Here is a 6,008-nt window from a genome sequence, read left to right as displayed (position 1 = left end):
GATTTGGCCTGAATAAAAACACTATGCAATAAGAAGCAACAAAAAAACTCGCAAGTACATGAAAATGATCTTCTTATCTCCAGAAGCTTTATTTATTAAAATACACTGCTCCCATTATTTTTTTTTCTAAAATTATACCACTTGTCCTTCTCTTTTCTTCTTCACTATGAAAGCAGAAAACATATGTGATTTACTTAAGGACTCTCTAACCAGAGGACATTTTACTTTTTTCATAAATGCTCCGTCAGCTCCTCTTCCTCCATGCTGCCTCGAGGCTGGAGAGCAGTGTAAAGTACAAACAGATGAAGCACCGGTAGTGCTTTGCACTCTTGCGCGGGGTTGGATTGCCTTATTACAGGTCTATCTCCTCTCAACAGTCACTACCGATCCAAGTCATTAGACAGCAGAGTGCCTGCTTGAGAGCGCACTGGAGCAGAAAGATATGGAAGGAGGGTGAAGGGTGAGGTGGTGGGGGGGGGGGGGGGGGAGAAAGAGAGAAAAAGCAGATAAAAAGAAGGAGGAGACGAACCAATGCCTCACTGTCACTGCCTGTAGAGGAAAGCACCAAGGAGAAAGGAAACGGGAGGAATATGAGGGGAGGAGAGAAGAAGAGAAGATTGAAGCCGACTCAGAGGAGGCAAAACAAAGAAACAGGGTGATTAATGAAAGAAAAACAGAGGAGAAAAGGGAGCGTAATCTGCTCTCAGGCAATAGAGGGAAACATACAGATGAAGGAAATAGAGAAAAAGATCATAAAGCAAAGATGAGAAATGGGAAAAGAAAGGAAAGATAAAAAAAATCTGGCTGAAGATAAGAAAAAGATAAGATACAGAAGATATGGAAGGTGTGGGCAGAAGGGAAAGACACACAAAAGAATGACACAGTGATGAAGACGTATAGAAAACGACCATGCATCAGAAACAACGAGACAAAAACTGGAAGGAAAAAAATACAGCAGAGTGGAGAAGCAGAGCAAACTGTGGTAAAAGATGTACTTCAGGCCAACTCGAGTGTTGGTGTCACTGTCTCTGAGGTGAAGAGCCTGTAGTTCAGTAGAATAAGTGAACTATCCTGGTAAACACTGCTCTCCCTTATCTTTGGACTGAAGTGTGCATTCAGCCAAGCACTAGGAGAGTGTGTCTGACATCTGAAAAATGCCAACGGGCAGAATACTGGATCCCTGAAACAGTTTGGGTGTTGAAACTTGGAACTTGTTGTTTCAGTGCAGTACGTATAAGATTTTTTTAGGACTAATTAACAGACATAAAATCTGTATGTGGGGTTCAGTTTCAATATATCTGCCTTAAGGCAGATTGTTTTTCCTCTATCAATAGCATTTGATTATCTAATCAGCCACTTCTAGATATTATTTGTTGTACTTCTCCCTTTAAACGTGACTTTCTTTGCCATCATCCTTATGTAGCTGTGATGCTGTATGGACGCCTTTATGGTAAATGGTAAATGGACTTGTTCTTATATAGCGCTTTTCTACTCTGTCTGAGCACTCAAAGCGCTTTATACAACTAATTCATTCACCCAATCACACCCATTCACACAAGCACTTTTTTCTGACCTAAGTGCTAAGTAGTCTACCATTCATACACATTCACACTCCGATGGTTGCATCGGAGAGCAACGCGGGGTTAGTATCTTGCCCAAGGATATTTGGCATGCAGACTGGAGCAGCCTGGGATCGAACCACCGATCCCAGCGATTCGATCGAACCAGATCGAACTTCTGGTTAGTGGCTGACCTGCTCTGCCACCTGAGCTACAGCCACCTTTCAAGATGACCTGCTTTATGGACATGAACTGTCCATTCCAATCCCCACCGTTAGCGAGTCATCAAGTGTCTACTTGTGTCATATATTGCAAGTAATTGCCACAGTGCCCAAGGGTCTGTTAAGACAGGGACACACATGCATTAATAGGGACAGCTTGTCACGCCCACACATACAAACACTGTGCATGACACATTTCAGCTCTGATGATTTTCTGGGATAAAGAAGAATGATGATGTTACTGAGTTTGCAGCTCCGCTATAGTTGGGAGAATAAACATATTAGATTACTGTCTAATGTAATCAAAATTAGTTATAAAGCACTTTATATACTGTTAGGCATTTGTTAGGTACACCTATTCAATTGCTTGCTAAACCACATATCTAATCGGTCAATCACATGGCAGCAGCTTAGTGCATTTAGGCATGTAGACATGGTCAAGATGACCTGCTGATCTTCAAACTGAGCATCAAAATGAACTTTAAATGACTTTGAAGTTGGCATGGTTGTAGGTGCCAGACAGGTTGGTCTGGGTCTGTGGGTCTCGGATTTTCAAGCACAGTCATCTCTAGAGTTTATAGAGGTGACTGTGGTCTGAAAAAAAGAAAATATCCAGTCGGTGGCAGTTCTCTGGGTAAAAATGCTTACTTAATGCTAACGTTTAGAGGAAAATGGTCTCATGCTTCTAGCTGAGAGGAAGGGGAAATGGTAACTCAAATGACCACTTGGTACAACCGAAATTCTCAGAAGAGCACCTCTGAGCACACAACACATCGAACCTCGAAGATGACCACCAGTGTTGCCAAAACTGGCCAATAGAAGGTTGGAAACGTTGTCTTGTCTGATGAGTCTCGGTTTCTGTTGCGACATTCAAATGGTTTTTTTTAATCATAAACACTAAAGCATGGATCCATCCTGCTGTGGATCAAAGGTTCAACTGATGGTGGTGGTGTAATGGTGTGTGGCATCTTTCTTGGCACATTTTGTACCCTTTGTTTTAATGCCACAGCCGACCTGAACATTGTTGCTGACCATGACAATCCCTTTAAGACCAGTGTACCCATCTTCTGATGACTGTACTCAAACAGCTGACACAGTCACCAGATCTCAATCTAATAAATCACCTTTGGGATGTGGAGAAACGGGAGCTTGACATCATGAATGTGCAGCAACTGTGTGATGCAGTCATGTCAATATGGACCAGAATCTCTGAGGAATGTTTCTGGCACATTTTTACATCTGTGCCACAAAGAATTAAGGCAGCATTGACAGTACAAGAGGGTCCAACCACTAGTAGAAAGTTAAAGTGAGTACAGTTAAAAGACTGACATCTTTAGTTTTGCAGACTGACCTAGACATACTGAGTTGCGAGTAGATTCATAGATCAGCAGGTCAACCATACATTCTGGAGATAACTCTCTAAGAACCTTAAAATTTATGTTTAAAAGAATTAAAAGTATAAAAACTACTGGGAGAAAGTGAACTGATCGCTCTCAGCTCTTCAATCTATGTGTGCAGCCTTGACTGTGACATATTACTGTTAGGATCATCAAATCATATGAGCTTTATGTGCAGTATTTGGACCTGATAGCCTATTACCTTTGTTTGTTAATTTCATGAGAGATGTTTGTAATTCAGTATTGTGTGGCGGTCTTACTCTTGTTTCTGTCTACTTTGCAGCGTTTGCTGCTGGCAGTCTTTAGGCGCTCGTGTTTTCTTTTGCCAGTCAGTCTCCATGGCAAACTTGTGTCCATCTGTGCTTTTCAGGTTGTTATGTATTTCTCTGTGCTGTCCTCAATCCTTTTTCTTCATTTCATCATTTTTTTCTCTTCTGTATTCACCCATCTTGTAAGAAATCTTACCCTGTGATTTTAGCCTTTTTGCCTGCTCGTACTCTCTGAGGAATTGGGCTGAATGGGAAAGACTGGTACTGTAATGGTGGTGTGTAGAGAATAGTAACAGCTTTGACAGCACTCAGTCAGAGGTCGGGAAAGGGAATGACAGCTCTACATTCATGGCGGTGACTCAGAGGACCGGATGACTGCTGTAGACGTCAGCTTGTTTTTGTCAACTAAGTGAGACAAAGGTGAGATAAACTATGGCACTTCTTTGACCACATCTCTGTTTGGTTGCACCTTTTGAGGGTTTCTAGTAAGACTTTTTTTTAACCACTGACATTTAACACTTATTGGTCACTTCATATCTCACAACTTGCTAGTACTGGAGTGGACCATCATCATCATTTGCTTTCAGAATTGTGAAGAATCAACAAGACGCTGAAAACATTCCTTAGAGATTTGAAAGGTGCTTCACAGGACTGAGATTTGGTGACTGCAGATGCTATTTGAGCACAGTGAACTCATTGTCATGTTCAAGAAGCCAGTTTGACATGATTTGAGCCTAGTGACATAATCATGTTTCAAGCGTCAGTCAGAAGATGGGTAGACTGTGGTTATAAAGGGATGGACATGTTTAACAGCCATGCTCAGGATGTGGCATTTAAGCAATGCTCAGGGGCCCTCGTGGTTTGTATTGCAGACCAACTCTGGATGGTGCTGAGACTGTGACAGACTCACTGCAGTATTCTCCTGAGCATTAGGTGTCACTAGTCAGACAAAAAATCTGTATCAGCGCTGGAATAGGAGTATAGGAAGCTGCAACAAGGAGCAATCTAGTTTCAGTTTTGCTATATTGTATTTGCCTTGGGAGTCAGATGTCAGAACTTGGAGTTACATCACTTCTGAGAGGGGTGTGTTCCAGTAGAAAGGCCACAACAGCAAAGAAAAACAGGATTTCTTTTGGTAAGCTAGCACCACTCATGCATCACTAGCAATACAAAAAAGATGCTTCTTTTGCTTCTGCTTCTTTCTCTGTGCTTTAAAACTTCAGCACATTCACTGATAGATGGATGGACACTTGATCTGTGTATGGATTATTTAAGGAGTCACAAATCACAAGAGTGGCAGCACAGCTTTTTACTTTTACCAATGTTTATGTGTACCTGCTACCATCTTGAAATCAGGATGAAATCAGGGTTTGTGGGGCTTCCTGGACTTTCTGAGTTTGAAGTGAGGACATACTTGAAAATTCTTCTTCAGAACTTGGAATTTCTGAATTCCTACTTCAAGTGGAATGCTGCATTTTTTTTCAACGTTTTCTCCTTTTTCAACATCTCCATCTGTATAATATTTAAATATAATATAAATCTATGCACTGATGCACTTTAGCACACCTGCACTGGTCAGTCTGCCTGGGTGACATTACAAATATTGAGAGATGTAAGACCAGCTGAAACAACACCAAAGCATGGCTCACAGCTGATGTTACATTGCTTCTGGCGGTCACCACAGTTTGTGATAGTGACAACAGCAGGTATAACAGATCCTTAAGACATCAAAAGACATCAAATTCTGTACAATTCAAATCTCACAGAAGAAAAGATGACTCATCGGATGAAGCAACTGTTGCTAATTTGTTCAATTTTGTGAGAATGTTGCAATTATTGCCTTTGTTTTCTGTTCTTAGCAGACAGGAGTGGCATAGGTACAGCAGCTAAAAGGGAGACAAGATACTCATCTTCATTCCTCGGTTATTATAATAACTGTTGCCTTCCTCTCAGCTTGAAGCAGTCTGACCACATACTCCTCTGATCTCTGGCAGCAACAAGGCTGCATATTTTTCTCTTTTTCAAACCATTCTCTTTGAACCCCACAGATGGCTGTGTGGGAAAATCCCAGTAGATCAGCATGTCTGAAATGCTCACACCAGCCTCTCTGGCATCAACAACCATGCCATGTTCAAAGTCTCTTAAATCACTGTCTTTCCTACTCTGATGCTCAGATGTCTAAATGCATTGACTTGCTGCCATGTGATTGGCTGATTGAATATTTGCCTTAACATGCAGTTGGACAGGTGTAACTAATGAAGTGACTGGGGAGCTAAATCAGTCCAAATTTTCTCTAGCATGCATGGAGTAGTTATTGTAAATAAGGTACTCATATCTGAAATTCCTTGCTCAGACATTACATATTTTTTATTAATGCAATGATTATGCATTGAATAGAATTTGAATGTTTCACATACTGCAGAAATCTCATCTAACATGTGAACATGTGAATGCAACATTTAAACTTAAGGCTTAAATCTGCATTCAGTTCTCAGTTCTCACTGGACAGTTGTGCTTCTCTACAATATAAAAGCAGTTCAACAAACATTGTATTAACTTTTT

This window comes from Neolamprologus multifasciatus, chromosome 4 (genome assembly GCF_963576455.1).
Source record: "Neolamprologus multifasciatus chromosome 4, fNeoMul1.2, whole genome shotgun sequence".
NCBI classification, from domain to species: domain Eukaryota; kingdom Metazoa; phylum Chordata; class Actinopteri; order Cichliformes; family Cichlidae; genus Neolamprologus; species Neolamprologus multifasciatus.
The sequence above is the reverse complement of the archived record's forward strand: the minus strand, read 5'-3'. Positions refer to the sequence as shown.